This window comes from Pogona vitticeps, chromosome 3 (assembly GCF_051106095.1).
Source record: "Pogona vitticeps strain Pit_001003342236 chromosome 3, PviZW2.1, whole genome shotgun sequence".
NCBI classification, from domain to species: Eukaryota; Metazoa; Chordata; class Lepidosauria; order Squamata; family Agamidae; genus Pogona; species Pogona vitticeps.
In genome coordinates this window covers 53,355,001-53,375,777 of record NC_135785.1, presented here as the reverse complement: position 1 = coordinate 53,375,777, position 20,777 = coordinate 53,355,001, and the positions used below count along the sequence as shown (strand labels likewise).

The following is a 20,777-nucleotide window of genomic DNA, read 5'->3' as shown; positions in this document are numbered from 1 at the left end:
CTTTTCCGGCTGCAAAGTCATTGACTGAAACATCAAACTCTTTACAGCTTAGAGACTTGTTTCTGCAATGATCCTATGTCCTGTGCCCTCATTCAAAAAGGAAGAAGAGTAGGTGGCGGCTGCAGTTTCAGCCCAAAGAAGAGAAGGAAGAAGAAGAAGAAGGAGAGAGAGAGAGAGAGAGAGAGAGGACAGAACATGTAGAGGTGGGATGGAGAGTTCTTCCACCTTTCTTTTTTAAACAGAAATAAACTGCTTAAGTTTTGTTTGTTTGTTTGTTTGTTTGTTTGTTTGTTTGAATGATGTGCTGATGGATGCCAAAGGAGAGGTATGAGAAAAGAAGAGCACAATGTGAAACTCCATGTGGTGTGAAGGAAGAGCAAGTTCCTGGTTTCGCCTTTTTAAAATGGCATCAGAGAGGACCACGCTCATTGGCCTTTTAATGTTTCTCCCTCCCTCCCTTCCCTGCAGAAGGGCCACTCTCCTCACTAGTAGCCAGGGAGAAGGGGGGGGGGAACCAAGCACTCAGCTCTGCCCGGACTAGAAATGCTACTATCCTGCTTGTACTTCAGGGCCCCCTAAACACTGGGGCCTGGTACAGTTGTGTTTGCTCTTTGTGTTTTCCCATTCAGAAGAATGCTCCCCCACCCCAAGAGATCTGAAACCATACAAATACAGAGTCAGGCCCAGACAAGGACTGGGCTGATGTGTCTCCAAAAGGGCATAGGTTAGGATACCCATCAATTTGTGTGCCCTTATTTGTCCATGGACCAGATTGGGGGCGATGTGCACTCCAAATTTTAATTTCTTCAAACTCTAATGTTATGCATGAAGGATGGGTTTGAATAAAGAGACAGCTTGGAAATAACAGCTGGTTCAAAACAGAGCAGCTTGTCTATTAACTCGAGTGGGCTGCACAAAGCATATACTGTACACTCATGCCTGCAACAAAAGCTTGACAAACATAAGCTAAACTTCATTGGGAATCAAATAGCACACAGTTAAAGAATATTACATCATCATAATTATTGCTTAGTGTTGCTTCCTCACTTACTTATACGCACAATTTTGTAAATTCTTGATTAGTCTTAAAGAAGAAATTGCCTAGTTTGAATACGGCAAGAAATAATCTTCAGGCCTGCATTGCTGCAGAGCAGAAAGCTGCCACTAGATAGCACTGCAGTTTCAACCATGACACAGAGGTTCATGAGCGGGATCCTAACGCTTGGCAAATAAAATCATTTGGCAAACATTCATTTGTAGGTTATTTTCTTCCCATCAGCCCTGCCCCCCACCCCCAACCCCGCAGCTTAGCCCTGCCATTTCCAGAATCAAGCTTTGTCTTGAACTCTTGCCCCCGAAAGGGGGACTGGGAGAGATACTGTGCTTTCAACATGGATTTTGGAAGAGATGAACAGAGATCTAACAACATGCCAGGTAGAGAATGAAGGATAACTACGTGTATGCATTTCAGGTCAAGAAAACACACACACACACACACACACACACACACACACATACACAACTGCATAGAAACAGCAGTAGTTATTGGATCAGGCACGTGGATCTTTGAGCAGCTTATCCCTGCTGTTTTTAAGTGTTTACCCAAATATCCCTAAAGCAGTGAGATTAATTATTTTCATTCATTTTCCAGGTCACAGTGAACTGTCATGATCCAGGTGGGAGGAAAATCTTTCATTATTTGGAGAACCATAGAACGAACAGCATCACCATCTAAAATGTAAAAATAATGGGGAGGGGGAAGGTCTTCACGTGGTGTTATCTGATCATTGGGTGTAGATGTGGAATGGATGTGGAAATCAGGTTTGTGCACCTGTGGCCCTCCTCACCAGGCTGAAGCTGATAGGCTAGAAAAACAGGAGGGAGTACAATAGGCAGTAGGTAAATAGACCAACCTGTCAGAGTGCCGTTCACACATTCAGGGCTTGGAGCAGATGGGGCAGAACAATTGGATGACACCACCACCCATGGAGGTAGGACAGTGCTTAGAAACATTATTTCTGGAGTATGACTCTTTGAATTACTAGCTGGGGATTCTAGGAGTCACCCTTCAGCAACCTAACCTTTTCCAACCCCTGGAGAGGAAAGGACCCTAACACTTTCTTATGCTTCAACTGACGCATGGGCAGAAGGTAGACCTAGATGGGCAGGTAGATATCTGGGTAGCATACAATAGATATGTAATTACTTCTGATTCTGCTGTGGTACTAAAATGTCTCCCCTCCCAGGGCTTCTTGGTATGTATGTGCAGATTACTGAGGTCTACACATGAGGCCTCCTGCCTGAGACTCTTCACCAGGGACCCCTCCATCAGTCTGTTGTACAGGCATCAGAAGGGCATCCGACATCACATCAGCCCCAGACCCAATAAATCCTCTGGGTGACATTCCCCCTATAATACTACTCAAATGAAGAAAGTGTGGGATAGCCAGGAATGGACCTCTGGGTGGGAAAACTGTGACTTCCCTTCTGTACAGTCCTGGCACACAAAATAGATTCTAGCACTTAAGACTTCTTCTGAGGCACTTTGGTGAATCTCAGTCTTTCAGGGGTTTTTTTTGTTTGTTTGTTTTTAAGTACAAGCCTCCCCACCCCACCAGCATTTTGATGGTTCCCCTAATCTCCTTCTGAAGTTACTGCATCCCACTCAGAATCCAGCCCAACTCAACACAAGGAAAATAGATATTTAATGCTGCCATGCCCCTTCCCATTTCAGAGCTGCCACTTTCATGTCCCGTTCAAACTTTTTAATATGACCATTCTCAGCCAAGAGGGCATATATGGTTTTCAGGGGAGGTGTGTGCAGTTTAGGGGGGGGGAATCAATATTGTAATTTGATTTTTTACTTTGGAAAAATGGGGAGGAAACAATTATTCACTGCTTCCTTATTCCTCAGCTCACTGTCTCATTCTATAGCATAAGGTAGGGCATCTACTGCCATTCCTATATTTCACTTTTATATCTGATTTACACTGTAGTGTACAGTTCATTGTGCATGAAAGATGCTACTGTGAACCCCCTCTTAAAGTCCCCGCCCATATCCACCCCAGCCTAGTGCCTAAACGAAGTCTTTCCTCCCACCAGCAGAACTAAAACAGGTATTGGGGAGTCAACATCCACACATCTCTCCCTCTCCTTCTTCCAATCCAAAATAACCCACTTCCTCCTCCTAAACGGACACTTGCTTTTCCATAGCGCCCAGACCCCACAAGCAGCCTCTTTGCTAACACTGATACTACTTTAAGGTAGTTACATCTGGGGTGTGTATGTGTGTGTGCTACATGCCATCAAGTCGCATCCAGATTACAGTGGCTGTAATAAGATTCTCAAGCCATGTGGGCTATTGGAGGGGCAATTTCATTAATTCCACCTCCCCCACCCCCATGAGTTTCCACAGCTCAGCAGGTCTTTGGACCCACTCTCCTCATTCCTGCTGCCTTACTCTATCCATAATGCCCCACTGATTCCAAAGGATTTCAGGGCACGTCCAGGTGGGGGAAGTTTGAGCAGTCTTGTTTGTGCTTTTAAAGGTTCTTTGGGGCAATCTATTTTATTCCTCATCCAGGCAATCCTTCCACAGCTGCGCATCTACCTAGCATGGTGCGCATAATATGGCCACTATATCTCATTTATCTAGAATACCATGCATCAACTGGAAAATTTAAAATGGTAGAGTAGAGGAGGGAGGTTCTCTATCCTCTCTTTCAATGCCCTGACCCACCAAATATGTCACAGGGTTGTCACCTCAGATCTATGTGGGTGAGTACTAACCACCCTCAATGAGAATCCAGGGAGCTGTTGTCCCCAAAAGGAACACTTCCTTACTCCTTACTCTGGAAGGAAGGCATTCTTTGCAATGACTTGGCCCCTGTGGCACCATGATTTGCCCTACTTCTTTATTCTTTCTCCTGCTCATTGGAACCACCCTCCTCCTGTGGAAACAGAGTCTAAAAGCTTAATTCATGGACGTGTCTTCTCAGGAAGACAGCTCACTCAGTCCAGTGGGATTGCCTCCACTAAGTAGGTACATACAGGGTTGTAACGCAAGGGCCTCAAGCAAGATGTGATGGCACTAACGGTGGCAGCCGACTCTCTACGGGATGACCCTGAAGGCTCTTCTCAAAGATGCTGCCAAGTTTGTGTGACCCTCAGGGGCATGAGCTTGGCAAAGAAACCCTCTTCCTGATATACTGCCATCTGGACGGGTATGCAACAAGAGCATCCCGACAGCAAAACATCAGCACAGGGAGTGCATCGTTTTTGTTTGTAGTTAAATATGTATTAAGATGGCTTATTAAAAGAGAGAGCAAGAGACTAAGGCGGGAGAAAGGTGGGGCTAGTAGGAATTTATTAGATTCAGGGCATGCTTTCCAAATCTGTGCACCAGAAGTGTGGCAAGAAGTTTTCACCTCGGAGAGCAGGGATGGAGATGAAGTCCCAAGACTGTATTCAGGCTTCAAATTGTCTCTAAATAGCATGCAAAGAAGACAGCAAATGGTTCTTGGTGGCCAAAGAAAGGGATAAGACATTTATTATTTATTTAAAATATTTTAATCCTGCCGTTCTCTTTAAAAAGAACCCATGGTGGCATACATTATTAAAAAGGCAAAATTAAAAAGCTAAAACCAGTAAGCATAAAAATATTTTTAAAAGTGTTAAACAAGTATTATATTAAAACAGAAATAAGATCGACACTAAAATACATTTAAAACAACAGAGCACAACAATCCATTTAAACACCCATCTCAGACCACCAGTTATTAAGGGAAAGCCTGCCTGAAGAGAAAGGCCTGATTGCAGGAGGACAACAAAGATGGAGCCAGCCTACCATCCTGTGGGAGGGAGTTCCAGAGTTGGGTGCAGCAACAAAAAGGGCCCTCTCCTATGTCCTCACCAAGCACACCTGTGAGGGTGGTGGGACCAAGAGAAAGGCTCATATAGAGAGAGAGATGTGGTCTTAATCATCAGCATACTGATGATCTCGCACCCCCAAACTCTAGACATCTTATCCCAGCGGTTTCATGTAGATGTTGAATAGCATAGGGGACAAAATATATATCCCTGAGAGACACTACAGGCCAAAAGCTCGGGTGTTGAACAAAAGTCTCCCAGCAGCACCCTCTGGGCCCTCCCCTCCATGAAGGACTGGTGCCACTGTAAAACAGTGCCTCTCACTTCCATCCCACAGAGACGGCCCAGAAGGATACCATGGTATCGAAAGCCGCTGAGAGGTCCTGCAGAACCTACAGGGACACACTCCGGCTGTCCCGTTCCTGGCACAGGTCATCCACTAAGATGGCAAAAGCAGCCTCTATCCCATTACCAGGCCTGAAGTCAGATTGAAAGAAGAAAATTAATAATACATTATTAATTAGAAACAACCAACAACAGGAAAAAGGGAGGGAGAGAGGGGGAAAGAGAGGAAAGAGACAAACTGGAGGTTGGGAATAGAGACGTAATTTTTGGAATTAAAGAATCCGAAGACACATAATTCAGCAGGACCCCCACAGGCCTAATTAGGGGACTGGGAGTCCTAAAAAGGCAGAGCAACTCTTTCACATCCATGCCATTTCCCCATCACTTTGTCAACCATTTGAAAAGGGGTCCCATTGGACCACGGGGATCACGAGCATTCCCTGCAACGTTCCAAGATACATAAGGGAACAAGGCAGAGGCAGCTCCCATCAGAACTCGCTCCTCCGTGACCTTTTGCAAGTTGCAGAAAATCCTCTTGATTCCTGCAGGACACTTTTCTCATGGTCAAAAATAGTGGCACAGGTGTCCCCAAATTATGAGTCTAGGAGTCCTTTAATTCCAAAAATCCATCCCTAGTTAGGAATCCAATGCATTTAGTATAAGCTGGTTGAATAGCTCAGTGATTTGGGGTATGGGGTAGGGAGTTCAATTCCTCACTCTGGCTCCCAGGAGAAGAGCCAACCAGTGTGGTCTTGGACAAGTTGTACAGTTTACAGTCAGCCCCAAAGGGAATGGTAAACCGTTTCTGAGTACTTTATATCTAGGAAGCCCAGACAAGAGTTGCCATACATCAAAATTAACTTGATGGCACATAATGTAATTTAATTTAAGTGGCATTGAATTCCCTGGAATTCAGATACCACTCTGAACAGCTTAGGATGTTATCTTGCACACATTCTTTCTATTCTTCCTGTTCCAGGCTAATCTTATGCCTAAAAAACACACAAGCCACTCTCCTGAATGGCAGAAATTAGCAGCTTGCAGTTTTCCTGTGACATCATTGTGAAGAAAGGAAAGCACAAGAAATGGGCATGTGTTAGATGGATCATATAATCTCAGCAGAGAAGCACCCTTCAAATTTGGGAAGGGATTTGCCCCTCAGTCTATGAGCCATCCATCTCTTTGGCATCCCTTTCTTAGAGAGAAAGGTGATACCTGAAGATGTTTTACATTTCCCCAGCTTAGAGCCATCTACGTACAGGTGGAGTGCCTTTCTGAATTTGCGTAATTGACCTTCTGCTGATCCTGATCATGGAGGGAAATCCTGACATTGAAAATTTTCTTCAGTGTTCACCTGAAAGTGCATAGAATTAGCATAAAGCGCTCTCTCGCTCTCTCTCGCTCTGTGTGTGTGTGTGTGTGTGTGTGTGTGTGTGTGTGTGTTTTGAGGCATAAACATTTTTATGCATCCATAATCAGACAGGACTTATTTTATTAGCCAGTCTCATACAAGAATTTGGGGAAGGTATGTGCATTTCCTCTGTAAGACAAAAACATTGCGTACACCAAGCAGGGAGAGGCAGGGAGCTGATAGACTTTGTATCTGGATGATGCAGCAGAATAGCTATGGAAAATGGCTAGCATCTGTTGAGAGTTTCATACTGAGAACCTATGTGTATGCCATCCTGAAAACAGAGCTTCATCTGAATCTAATCCAAGCTAAAATGGCTTCAGATTAAAAGTGACCATTGGTGGAAAAAACATCATTCAAGATATGTAGACAACACCATATTAATGGTAAAATGAAGCAATGACTTGATATAATTACTGAGTAAGGTTAAAGAAGAAAGTTCAAAAAGCAGGGTCACAGCTGAAGACAGAAACCATGACTACGGAAAAATTATATAATGACAATGCTAACAATGAAACTGAAATTGTGAAATGTTTTCTATACAGTACCATTGTTCAATCATGAATCCAAATGGAGACTACAGTCAAGAAATCAAAGGCAACTCAGGTGGCAATCCAGTATGAAATCACAACTAGAGTAGGCCCACTGAATCAGTGGAATTTAAGAAGGAATTGAATCACAAAATCTCTACTGATTCAATGGGCCTACTTTAGTTGCAACTTCCTACTGGATTTCAGGCTAAAACTTGAAAGAGGAGTTATGAATGAACTGAAACAGACCCTTAAGGGTAAGGAAGTACCTCTAGAGACCAAGGCCAAGATAATGTATACTATGATATTCCTGTTTATTATGCACAGATATGAAAAGCGGACAATGAAGAAAGCTGAAAGAAAAAAAAAACAGATTCCTTTGAAATGTGGTGTTGGAAGAAAGCTTCTGAAATACAGCCAACTATATAGCAATGTTAATCCGTTCCAAAAAAAAAGTCGCTATCCGGATTCCTCGCTATGCGGGGCAAAAAACCCCATAGGAACACATTAAAACACGTTTAATGCGTTCCTATGGGGGAAAAACTCACCGCTATGCGGAAATCCTCCACCTGGCCGCCATTTTCGCCACCCGGTAAGCGAGGAAACCACGTGAAAATGCTGCGGGCAGCCATTTTGTTTACCCGGCGGCCATTTTGGAACCGCCGATCAGCTGTTTTTAAAACATTGCAATGCGAAGATCAGTAAGCGAAACGCTTACCGATCCTCGCAATGCAATTTTCGCCCATTTAGAACATCGCAATGCGATCGCTTTTGCGATCGCAAAATCCGCATCGCTATGCGGATTCGTCATTAAACGGGGTGCTTGCTATGCGGGGCACCACTGTAAGTGGATCAATCCAAGCCTGAGCTCTTTCTAGAAGCAAATTGGTAGAAGAAAGGCTTTCATACTTCGGACATATCATAAGAAGGCTGCCATACTTTATAAGAAGAGAAGCTCACTGGGAAAGAAAATGATGAAAGAACAGATGAAGGCAGCAAGACAGAGAAAAAACAAACATTAGATAGATGGATTGACTCAATGGGAAAAAAACCAACAGCTTTTGTTTTGCAAAACCTGAGCAGATTGTTAACAGGTCACAATTTTTTTTGTTGTTGTTACATGCCAACAAGTCACCTCTGACTTACTGCTGCTTTCCACCTTTTCCAGCATTGCTGTCATTTCCAGAGAATCCTGCCTTTTCATGATGTGACCAAATTAAGACAGCCTCAGCTTCAACATTCTTGCCTCCAGATATAGTTTACGCTTGATCTAGGAGCCACTTGTTCAGCTTTCTGGCAGTTCAGGGTATCCGCAAAGCTCTCTTCCAGCACCACATTTCTAACAAATAAATTATTTTCCTGTCAGTTTTCTTAACTGTCCAGTTTTCACATCCGTACATGGTGATCGGAAAGGAAAGAGAGTGGATGATCTCAATCTTGGTCTCCATTCTTTCACTTGATAATCTTTTCTAGTTCCTTCATTTCTGCCCTTTTACATCTCAGTCTTCTGATTTCTTAGTGGCATTAGGATTGATAACTGAACCAATGTATACAAAAGATGTAAGTATTTCAATTGTGTGATTGTCAACATTAAAGTTGGGTAGTTCTTCATGTTCTTCATGATTTTTGTCTTCTTCATATTCAGGTGCAGTTCTGCTTTGGCACTTTCTTCTTTCACTTTCCCTAACAGGCACTTCAAGTCATTACTGTTTTCTACCAGTAAGACACTGGCATCCGCATACCTTAAATTACTGATGTTTCTTTCACCAATTTTCATGCCTCCTTTATCCGAGTCCAGTTCAGCTTTCCGTATAATATGTTCTGCATACATTGAACAGATAAGGGGATAAAATGTACCCTTCTCTGACCCCTTTGCCTATAGGAAACCATTCTGTCTCTCCATATTCTGTCCTAACATACAAGTTATTCTTGTCCACAATACAAGTTCTGCATCAGGACAATCAAGTGCTGAGGCACAAACATTTCTTTCAAACAATCCGTAGTTTCCCATGATACACACAGTTAGGCTTTGCTGTAGCCCAGGGGTCTCCAAACTTTTCACCATGAGGGCCACGTCATATATTTTCCACATTTTCAAGGGCTGAAGGAACATACCCACACGCCCACAGAAACGGGAAGAGATCACTTCTCCCCCCCCCATTTTTTTTGTCTTCTTTCATTTGTCTATACCAGTCGTTGTAGTAGCTCTTTTTGTCTCTATGTGACAATCACTGAAAAACTGCATTCAAGGTTCTGGCTCTACTTATGTCACTTGGCTTCTTGTCTGTTCTTTGCAATTTTAAATGTTTCTTCCACTATCCATCTAGAATTGTTTTTTTGCTTTCTTCCATGATAATATCTCTGGTTTTACTCCACAGTTCTTCTGATTCATGATCAAGTAAGTTGAATAGTACAAATCTGTTCTTTATGTGGAATTCAAATAGATTCTTTTTATGCACTACAATTCTTTTAGTGTTCTTTTTCAGCTTTACCCTAATGTTGACTATTAACAGTTCATGATCAGTACCACAATCCACTCCCGGTCTTGTTTTGGCTGAGAGAATACAGCTTCTCTATCTCCTGCTTCCAATTACATAGTCTATTTGGTTTCGATATTGACCATCTGGTGATGCCCACATGCATAGTCATCCGTTTGGTTGTCTGAAGCATGTATTTGTGATAAATATATAATTGGCTTCGCAGAACTCTATGAGTCATTCTCCTGCTTCATTTCTGTCCCTAGGCCAAATGTCCCAACTCATGTATGATTATAAGCATATCTTGTTTTGGTGTATGATGAATTTAAATACTCGCTGTAAGTCAAAAGCAACTTGATCGTACATGATAATTTAAAAAACAATGATAACTGGAGAGTGAGCTAGAGAGATTAGGCAGGTGTAGTCCTACAAAGCAATTTTTCTGAGCTCTGCTTTAAAGGTACACATTACTAGCCCACGTACCTACAAAGATTTTTAGCATCATATAAAAGTCATTTCCCTATTTTGTAGTAGTCAAGAGCAAGACACTGGAACTATACAAAATAAGCTAAAGGTTCCTGCAAGTAGTATTCTTCTGCTTCCAGTCTCCATGCCCAAAATTCAAAGTCCTTTCACAAGCATAAAACCAATAAAGAGAGCAGACTGATTTGCCATGTGTATTCGAAGTCTGGATTGAGACTTCTTGGAGAAATTATTGTACAGTATTTGTATGTGCAGTGCACATGTGTGCATGCAAAATGTATTGCAGTAACACTTTGGCAAGTCAATGAACAGACCAATATGAACTTGGCTTCTCCATCTGATTCCTGGGTCTCAGTACTAATGGTTCCCAAACTTGGGCTTTTAGACATTATCGGACTTCAGTTCACAGAAAGCTTCACCCAGTATGGCAAAGAGTCAGGGATGCTGGGCTTGGTAGCCAGCTAGATAGCTCAGAGAGATGGAGCATCTGGCTATAGAGCCAAAAGTTGGAATTTCAATTCTCTACTATGCCTTGTCGGAATAATGGCCTGTGTAGTCTTGGGCAAGGTGCACAGTCACACAATGCACCCAGAATAAAGTAATGATACACCACTTTTAAGTATAGAACACCCTGGGAAGGATCACCATAAATCAGAAGTGACCTTGGTGTTGTTGTTATTAGTGCACCAACAACTTGGTGTTGTTGTTATTAGTGCACCAACAACTTGGGACTCATTGTACATGGCTGTAAGGGTTGCCTGGTATGAAACTAAGTCAAAGCAGGAGCTGAGCACTGAGAGAGCTGATGGATTTGGGGCACCATTAGGAGGGGAGTCCCAGCAAGAGTAGAAGACACCCATCCTGGCCATTCCAAAGAATCAGTCATAACACTGCTTGTGACCCTCCCTGGGGAACTGCAATCTGAAAGCATCACTTAAATAGAGACAATGTGAAGCTGAGAAAATAAACAGGGCAGATAACGAGGTTATTTGCATAGTTATTAGCCTCCAGGATTTGAAATCATTTTGAAGTGGGACGTGCTGTCATTACATGTCATGTCATCACTGCGCCTGAATTTGTGGGCTGGGAACTTACCTCAGCAACCGTCCCTTCCCTTATAGAGAACTCATGAATGTTTCTTCCCAAACAAGGGTTTTCTGTGCCTTAGAGATCATTAAGTCTGTCACCATCTTGCTATGCAGATTAATCTCTCCTGCCAATAAGACCATCACATGGCCAGTCAATCAGTCCCTCCCCTGGGGTTTATTTTATTTTGCAGCCATGCAGCAAAACCAAGAAATCCTCCAGGCTGACAGTTTCCCTCTTAATCTGATTGAATAGGTGTAGAGTGACGTGGCCTTATTCACTAAGGGCTCACAGGGTGAAAGTACCCGTAGCAGTGGTGATGATAATGTCATCTGCCACCCACGCAGACCTTCCTGCTCCCACTGAGCTTAGCTTGCAGTCCTCACAACTGGACTTTTCCCAGCAACAATTTATTGCTGTGAGCTATTCCTGTTATAATGAAAAGCATTTTTGTGTGTCAGTCATTCAGACCCATTAGCTTTACGGAAGGCTTGCTCTTCTTGGTCAAGATGAAATTGAATTCAACTAAAACAACAGAGCTATTTGCACCTTTGGATGCCCGTTAAACCTTTCAAAATCCCATGAGAAGCATCTGTACTTCAGTATCTATATCACACTCCTTGACCCTATTGCTGCACATGTGACCTCAGGCAGTTTAACAGGGACAGCATTTTGAAGGGCGGCGTGCTCGGAAGGGAACCTGCGGCTTCGTTTAGACTCTAGAGAAGACTCTAGTTTCTTTTTGCATTCAGGTTCAGTGACTTAAGAGAGAACAAGCTAAGATTTGCTATTGAAGCTAAATTAAGGTTATGGCAGAGTTAGAAAAAGTTACTTTTTAAAATTGCAGCTCCCAGAATCCCCCTGCCAGTTGGGAGTTATAGTTGGAAAAAGTAACCACTTCAAGAACTGTTTATGTGCCACCAACACATTCATATCCAACCTAACACTGAGATGTTTAACAAGAGCGTTCTTGGCACTAGTTATGAAACTCTGCGCATTCTGTTCATATTAAAACACAGAGAGTGAATTTCATGTCCCAGTAGCACAGTACTCAGCAGATTGGATTCTCTGGCAAGTGGGAGCTTTTTAATAGCCCAAGGCAAAACAGCTATTCTCAACAAAGACCAATTTATTTAATGAAAACAAAGCATGAAATCAGGCATACATGAAAACAAAGCCTACAAACAGCCTGTTAATTTAGCTGAAACTCTAAACAGCTGGAGACAAAAAAAATATATTCTGAGAGTGGCTTTTGATATTTGAGAAGCAGGAAAATGGGAAGCACAAATGAAATCACAACCATTTTTGGGATTCTGTATAGTGTCTCTGAGTTAGTGTCTCATGCTTCTCAATAAAAGCAAAAGCGTGCTGCTTATATACCGCCCCATAGCGCTTCAAGCACTCTCTGGGCTGTTTACAATTTAATTATGCAGGCTACACATTGCCCCCCCCCCAGCGAGCTGGGTACTCATTTTACCGACCTCGGAAGGATAGAAGGCTGAGTCAACCTTGAGCCGGCTACCTGGGATTTGAACCCCAGGTCGTGAGCACAGTTTTAGCTGCAGTACAGCAGTTTAACCACTGTGCCACGAGGTGCCACGAGGAAGCTTTTTGGATCAGAGCAAAGGCCCATCAAGTCCAGATTTCCCTTCTCCCCGTTGCCAGCTAGTTGCCCATGGAAAGCCCACCAACAGGACTTTCAAGTGCAACTGTGCCCTCCATCTCTTGTTCTCCAGCAGCTATAGCTGCAACTACATGGCAGCCTTGCTGCTGGTTGATTCACAGCCTTTTTAATGCTTCTCTTTACATTATGTGATTGCACAGAGACAGTGGATTGTTCCAGTACCAGTGACCACATTGGCCCCTCAAATCTGGTGCAGTTTGATCCACATCACAGCTCACAGCCACACTTTCTTTGACCCTACCTTCTGCCCAATCTCTTTGGTCTCTTTTTATGGTTCATTGTAAAGACACGAGCTGTTTAAAGCATTGCATAGGGATAGCTTTCCAACATTCTTCATAACGTACAAATGCATACATACCCGTATTTTTCGCTCCATAAGACGCACCTTTCCATAAGACGCACCGATTTTTTAGGAGAAGAAAACAGGAAAATATAATGTGTTTTCTTCGCTCCATAAGATGCACAGACTTTCCACCCCCCTGTTTTGTGGGAAAAAAGTGAGTCTTATGGTGCAAAAAATACAGTATGTACCACGGAAACCCAGTAGTTTGCTGTAGCGTATCGGAGTTGTCTCTGTTTTATATCACTTTTTATCTTTTTATTTTATTTTGTCCACACAGAGGTGAACTACCACTAAACTAGTATATCAATTCAGTGATAAGGTGATCTAGCACTAAACTCAGTAGTTTATTTTTAAAAACACATAAAATACTTTGAGGTGACTAGGGAGAAAGATTGCAGGGATGGGTGTGCCCAGTGACCAAAAAATAATAATCATAATGCCCAGCTTAGTACATCACCAGAATACTATCCACAGTTAGGCCCCCCGCCATCATTTTTGAGAAGGAAACAATGGTTACATGGGGGAAACACCGTTCAAATCACTCTGGATTGAAAACAGGAAACACCTCTAACTCTGTTTTGAAAGCAAAAAGGACTGGGCTGATTCACATTGTCCCCTGTGTCATGCGATCAGTTTTTTTTTTAATTCAGTGCATCTATTTTACTTCCACAGCAAAACCCAGACTATTTCCCCATGTAGTTGCAACCTAATACTGTATATATACCTCCTTTGGTACTGGAAGGAATATATATTCAGTAGCTATTACTGGTCTTATTCCACATCAGTGTCAACCCCCCTTTTAAAACTGTCCATTCCCACAAGGCAAGAATAATCTCACTCCCCTGAGGAGACAATTGGAAAGTAACTTAATAGCAATGTTCCAAGATTTGAAGGGCTGTCACACAGATGATAGAGCAATTTTGAGTATTCCATAAGGCTACCTGCATCTCACAAATTTTCTGCTGATTGAAAGGATCACATTTTCCTGCTGTTCTTGCTGGAGTTTTAGCAACCTTCAGCTGCCTTTAAGAGGTCTGGCAGGGAGGGACCTTACTAGGCTGTGGTGACTGTCAATCAGTCCAGCAGCAAGCAATGGTTCCCTCTTTGCCTCTGATTTTAAAGAGAGCTATGCCTCTCTACTTAAGAGTATTTTCCCGCTCTTTTTCAGTATTTAGTCAGTATACGAGTACAGTTAGTTGTGTAGTGCAGTATATGTAGTCAGTAAGCAGACTATGAGTCAGTTAAGCTCGGTTTGTGTAACCCGTCGTCATTTTTTAAATCTGTTCAGAAATGTGAATAAATGGAAATTCTGTTCTCTCTCTTATCAGTGTTTCAAAGTAAATTATTAAGAGTGTAAGTATAAGTTGATGAGAATAAAAAAAGGAGTGGTCTACTTTTGGGAGACTTGAAGCTAATTTTGCTCTCTAGGTCTTTATACTATCCACTTTACAGTCAGAGATTTTTCTAGCCAAAATTTCACACTCTGTCAAGAGTTCTAGGTGGTAGATATAATCCAATAGGTTCAAACTATATGAAAGAGTTTTTTATTAGAATGTCATGAAGATATTTTTCATGGTGTAAGGTGTTCGGCACCATGAAGTAGATAGTCTTGGAAGGTTGTGGACTATCATTTGGTGAAAAAAAAAAACCTATGTAGAAGCCAACTAGCTATTGGGGTGGTTGTAGCAAAAGGAAGGGGCTGCACTAGATCTGGCTTGGGGCCACCCTTCCCATTGGGCAAGGCCAAGTACTCACAGTGGTAGAACACAGAACGTGAAGAACCGAGCACCCTCCCAGAACTTCATTGGCCACATTTGGTCAGTGTGTGCCTTGCCAGATCTGGCCAAATCCTCAAATGTCTGGCTTTAAGAGGCCTATGGACCCTGGCATTGTACAGAGGATGCCTTGGAAGATTGCCTATTCTGCTGCAGCACAGGAGATCTCCACAGCATCCCATCCACAAGGTCTGGCCACAGACAAGCATCCCCAAGGCCCACCTGTCCTCTGACTTACTTTCAGAGCAGAATGAAACTGGCTGCTGAGGGGGAAGGAGCAGCTGCACTTGGGCTACGGCTGAGCCTAGCAGTGGGTGGCAGGCACATGCATTGGTTGATCTTGGAATGATTTACAGTAGATCAGCAAGGATTTGCTGACTCAAACAGTTTAAAAATAGTAGCAACAAATTGACTTTTCCCACCCCCACCACCTTACATTGTAATGTTAAAAGGAAAGAATCTGGAGGATTCTTTTGTGAGGAAGGATTGTGAGTTCTGACAGTTAGGTTTCTCAGATACCTCTTTTGCAGCTGGCTACAGATCTCAGGCTGAAGTAAAATTTAAAATAGCAGTAGTAACAACAATGAAGTAGATCAGCAGTTTCCAGCCTTTGAGTCCCAGATGTTCTTGGACCCTAACTCTCAGAAATCCTGGCCAGCGCAGCTGGTGATGAAGGCTTCTGGGAGTTTTAGTCCAAGAACATCTGGGACCCCAAGTTGGGAACCACTGAAGATCATCCAAGACTGAAATCTATCCACCGGTGGCCGATGTTTTCTAGCTGTTTACCAGCCTCTCTAGCTATTCTTACTAGTAAGCAGGCTGCAGACTGTCTCCCCTCATCCACAACATGCTTTTCCAGTAAATGAATTATATAGAACCACCACCATAAACAGAAACATGGCTGTTTACATGAACCCACTTCCTCCCCTAGCTACTTCTCAAATAGCCACTGTTCCAAGACCTATATTCACAGCATGTTACCATAGTCTCTCGAGACTGAAGGATACCTACTATGATTGAAATAATAGACCAGCCCTACCATTAGTCAGTGAGTGCAACTGCTCCACACAAACAAGAGGTGGGAAGGGCAGCTGTGTCAGCCTTTGGCTGTTCCTCCTGGTGCCTCCCTGTTAGTCACTGTAGCTCACCCCCAGCTCCCCTGTTTGTTTTCCCTAACACCCAGGTTCGCCTTTGGCCTCTATGTTTTCTACACTGCCACCAGAGGATTTTCTCCTCACTGTACCCAATAAGAATACTGAATCAACACTGTCATTTATAAGTATTTATTCATTAAACATGCTTTGTATTTACTTTAATCACGGTGTTACACATTCAAACTGTTCATTTAATTCTTATTACTTTTACTTCTTCAGTTATCAAACACCAACTTTCCAAGTCCTTGTTCTAATCCTAATCTAACTGTCTATCTTAATTCTTTCAATCCCTCTATTTATCTCTGTCTCTTCTTCTCTCTAACTGCCCTATGTCCTAACATTTCATAACTGTCCACCCTAATTGATTCCAACTGTCATCCTTATTTTTTTCTCTCTCCTTCCTTGGTTCCGCCCTCCTGACTTATCATTGGCTCCCTCATCAGGGTTCTAACGTGATGGACAGGCGTGGCATCTGGCCTGTCCATCACAGTCATTTTCTCCCCCTGGTGAAGGATAGAACTCTATGTGCAACACAGCCTGTCCTGTAACCGCCCACCCCCATGGTCTGATGATTTAAGGTGTGGTGAAGGATCTGTCCCATTGCAAGTAAGATTAAGTTGCCAGTCTAGACAGTTCCTCTACATAAACTGGAATGGATACCATATCTTCCCTTGCCTCAGCTGCAAAATGCCCTGGCACATTCCTATGAAAAATAACCCAAACTACTAAAGCAGCACTGGCATTAATCTTGGATCAGTATAGTGGGGTCTTGACTTGAGAACTTAATCCGTATTGGAAGGCGGTTCTCAAGTCAAAACGTTCTCAGGTCAGATCTGCATTTCCCATAGGAATGCATTGAAAACCATTTGATCCGTATCTGCTCTTTTCCGTCCATAGAAACTAATGGGAAGCTGCTATTCTGCCTTCGACCACTAGAGGGGGATATTTTGTTTCTTTTTTTTCTTAGGTCAAGAAAGGTTCAGGGAAGGCAGGGAAAATACAGTCCAGGCAGTACCAGGCAGTCTGAAGACCCCCAATCCACTCTCTAAACGCTGGGAGGAGTGAGGAAGCAGACAGGCACCCTTTTCACTGGCCAACAGTTAACTGAAAGTTCAAATTTTGCACTTTCCCTGCCTCCCACGTGGTTTTTTCAGTTCTTAACTCAAATCTAAGTATGTAAGTCAAGTCAATATTTTCCTATGAGAGCGGTTCTTAAGTCAAAATGTTCTTAACTCGAGCCGTTCTTAAGTCAAGACCCCACTGTATCATCTGGAAGCTGCACCTAGCCAGTATAGTGAATCTGAAAATTATACCTATTCAGGCTAGAACCCAGGAGATCCGGGTTCAAATCCCTGCTTAGGACAGAAATTCACAGGGGTTGGAGATGGTCACCAGTAAAACTACTCCTCACATATCTTCTGTACCTTGAAAGCTCTATTAGGGTTGCTATACGTCTGATGGAACTTGACAACACATAATATAAAAACGGTTTAACTAAAGATGAGAAGGAAAAGAAAAAGGTGACATATAGTAGCACTTTAAAAACTAAAAGATTTATTTCATTGTGAGCTTTCATTGTTTAAGTGGTTTAAATTAATTTTCTTCATTCCCCTTTTGCTGAACCTGCTTGGTCATTTCTTCGAGTCCCCACTCCCTGTATTCCCCCCCCCACATTAATTCATTCTGAGGGATTTTTGTCCACTTTAGAGGGAATAATTCTATACAACCCTAATCAAATGTTAGTATACAAACATTTTGCCTCCTCTACTCAGTAGAAAACAGAGCTTAGACAAGTTACATTGGCCATGCTAGCTGGGGAATTCTGGGACATGTAGTCCAAAAAATTAACTCTGTGTGTGTGTGTGTGTGTGTGTGTGTGTGTGTGTGTGTGTGTGTGTGTGTGTGTGTGTGTGTGTGTGTGTGTGTGTGTGTGTGTGTGTGTGTGTGTGTGTGTGTGTGTGTGTGTGTGTGTGTGTGTGTGTGTGTGTGTGTAGGACATCAGGCTTCCATAACATGCCACAGGGCTAGTCTGCATGAGCAGCCTTCAACCTAGACAAGGCTTTGGGTAAGTGGGGTGAGACAAGTCGCCTGCTCAAGTACATCTGTATTTTTCAGTCACTTCTGCTAAATATTTCAGAGATTTACATGGGAAAGCTCTCGGCCTGTCAGCCAAGATTGGCATCAGGCAAGCGAGAAGGCTACAGCGCCTCCTTAGGGAGAAATGAATAATTGACACCGTCTCATCAGTTGAGGAGGAAGAGGAAGCAATTCTAGAGGCTCTTAGTTATATCTGGAACGAGGCTCATGGATCAGAGGCCAAACCTGTAACCCATGCTGAGGAATAATCCTGGGTCCAATGCGTTCGGTACAGAGAGTTAGAGGTCCATTTGTAACCCCACTCACAAAACTGAAACAGGCTCAGATCTCTGAAGGAGCCACTCACATCCCTGTATGGCATTAACTGGAGTGCTAGCACTCATTTTACAAACTGGGTTAGCTTGCCTCTTGAAATCAGCACACACCAACCCATCCTTTGAACTTCTGGCATCCTTTAGATTGTGCTATTGCACAATGGTGCCATCAGGGGAGGACTCCAGGGCAAAGACATCTAGGGTGCCACTTTTGGCAGACTGACCACATTTGGAGGCAACTATCATCTTAAGAGGGGCTCCCTCTATGGACATGAAGTGAAAAGTTTAGAATGTACTCATATTACTCCATGACAGAAACTCATCTCAACCCAGACTTCCCAAATTCTCCTTGCAATAAATGCCATCGAGCTCTATGCTGGTAATGAGGTCTACTGAATATAAGCAAAGCTACTTGCCAAACATCCCTGATCCTGGGAGGAAACGGTTAATGGCCCCAACACACAGGCCATTCTCCAATACTGTATATCAAACAGCTTGCTGGACTAATTCTCTTATAACCACGTGTGCTTTGCTACACACACGGCCACACAGCTGTGGGAGTGGATGTTGTCTAAAGTGGTCCTTCCCTCTGTGCAACAGCTTTTAAAGTCACAGTGTGACTTCCCTTCTCCCGGGGTGAAAAAAACAGAAGCACTGCTGGAAAGAAAACCAACTGTACTCTATTATAGTAATGTAACATGAGACAGAAGGGACCATCTGACTCCCTCTTGCCAAAGAACAGGGCTTGGAAAAGTTACTTTTATGGATGACAACCTCCAGGATGCCAAAATTTTTAATTTTTCTGCAAATCCCAGAAAAATCTTCTGGCCATGCTCACTGAGGAATTTGGGAAGTGGTAGTCCCAAACAGTAATTTTTCCAGAACTCTGCAAAAGAGCTGCTAGATCAAAGAGACATCCCCAGTGGTCTTTTTAGCCCCGCACAGATATTCGGGCAACTCCACCTACATCAGCAGTTAGGCAGCCTCTCATCATCACCATTGAACTGCAGAGCTGGAAGGGACCTTAAGGATCCTCTTACTCATGTCTTTCTCTAAACCATGAAGGATAGGGTACAAGTCACACAGACCAGAATCCTATCGGCTACTCATTCCAGCAGAAATGTAAATATTTAAATTGCCGCATCAACTTGTTGCTAGTTAATGACAAAAAATACAATTAATGAGTCTTTAACTAGAGACAATCCGTTGCTGTAATTTACACCATTGCACTTGACATCAGCATAAATAATCAATATGATTCCAGCCACAGTAAAGTATAAAAAATGGACAAAGGTGCCATCCCTTCTTGACACCATAGTCCTACAGTCAAGGTGGGGTAACAGGTTCTTACAACATCATTCCAGGAGTCACTGGGTAATACAGTTCAATTACCGTATTTTTCTGTGTATAAGACGCCCCTATGTATAAGACGCCGCCCCCACTTTTCTAACCCAAAATTAAGAAATCTAAGTGGGGCTTAGCAAGTGTAGGGGGAAAGGGATCAAAGCCCTGCAGCATCACTTTGATCCCTGCTTTCCCCTCCACTTGTTTTTTTTTCTGTCTCCTCAGCTTACTTCCATGTATAAGACAACCCTCAATTTTAGTCTAAAGATTTTAGACAAAAGCATAGTCTTATACATGGAAAAATACAGTATGTTTAGTGACTGCACAAAGAGATGTACCCAAAACCCTTTAAATGAGCATCTACCATTATGAAAATTATCTTACTATCAGGAACAGGTGCTTCAATTTTAATAGACTTTATTGGGAAACTGCAATACAATTTTGCCATCTTCTAATCACTAACTATCCAGCTCCATATTCAGAAAAGTTAATGTTTCCCTTTTCCTCCGCCTCTTTCTTTTCTTGAGACTGCTGAAAGACAGAGACAAAAAGACCTTAATGTGTGTGTGTGTTTACCTTTAAAAAAAACCCAACAGATTAACATACAAGTGTATGTAAATATGGTGTTTGCTCTATTAACTTCTCAATGATGGACAAAAATTGACACAGGTCACCTGAGGGCTGAACAGGGTTGGGGGAAAGAAGATGAAGGTTCAAAGGTTCCCTAGGTGTCATAGTGTTCAGGACTAATGGATAGATTTTGGATCACCACAATCATCAGCTGCCAGGACAGTGTCTACAGGGGCTTCAGAGTATCACTAGAAAGAACCAGAACCTCAAGAGTTACCATTAACCCCACAGAAGA

The 20,777-nt window shown here is 42.8% G+C and overlaps 1 protein-coding gene and 1 long non-coding RNA gene across 5 annotated transcripts in view; one reads left to right on the top strand and one right to left on the bottom strand.

The window, feature by feature from the left end:
- KCNIP2 (potassium voltage-gated channel interacting protein 2) overlaps positions 1 to 20,777 on the bottom strand; it is a 133,968-nt gene that overhangs the window by 69,324 nt on the left and 43,867 nt on the right. The gene's annotated exons all lie outside the window — the stretch shown is intronic.
- Positions 172 to 20,777, top strand: part of LOC144587887 (uncharacterized) — a 24,092-nt gene continuing 3,486 nt past the window's right edge. Inside the window, exons 1-2 of one of the 2 annotated variants that reach the window (XR_013543082.1) lie at positions 172 to 203; positions 1,652 to 1,738. This is a non-coding gene — a long non-coding RNA (uncharacterized LOC144587887). Of the gene's footprint in view, positions 204 to 1,320; positions 1,435 to 1,651; positions 1,739 to 20,777 lie in introns of those variants that run through there. The other variant, XR_013543083.1, reaches the window with a different exon arrangement.